Consider the following 476-nt stretch of genomic DNA (forward strand, 5'->3'; position numbering starts at 1 on the left):
GCTCTGCCCCTTCCCAGCTGGGCGACCTCAGGCAAGTTCCCTCTCCTCACAGAGCCTGTGTGTTCCCATCTGTAATAAGCGGATAATGACAGACCCTCCTCTTCCCCTACAGAGCTTTCCCGAGGATTAAATTATTCTATACAGCATAGAGTAATGTCTGGCACCTAGTAAGCTCTCACTAAATGTGAGCTGTTTCTATTTTACTTATAACATCCCTCCCCTTAGTGGAGATTGTCGATCTTCCCTGCCAGAGGGTAAACTCAACCCACAGAAGGAACTGCATGAATGTGTGTTGAATGAACATATGAACAAATGGGGAAGGACAGGCTGACAGTACAGGTGAGAGGGTTCCAGAGAGTTGCTGCCAGCACTGCTCAAGGTGATCTGCCGGGGCTGAGCCAAACAGTGACCACTGCGGGTCCCGAGGAAGTGTCACTCAGGCACAGGGTCTTCTGCTCATCTCTCTGACTCTTGGC

The sequence above is a fragment of the Canis lupus genome, chromosome 9 (assembly GCF_003254725.2).
Source record: "Canis lupus dingo isolate Sandy chromosome 9, ASM325472v2, whole genome shotgun sequence".
Classification (NCBI taxonomy): Eukaryota; Metazoa; Chordata; class Mammalia; order Carnivora; family Canidae; genus Canis; species Canis lupus.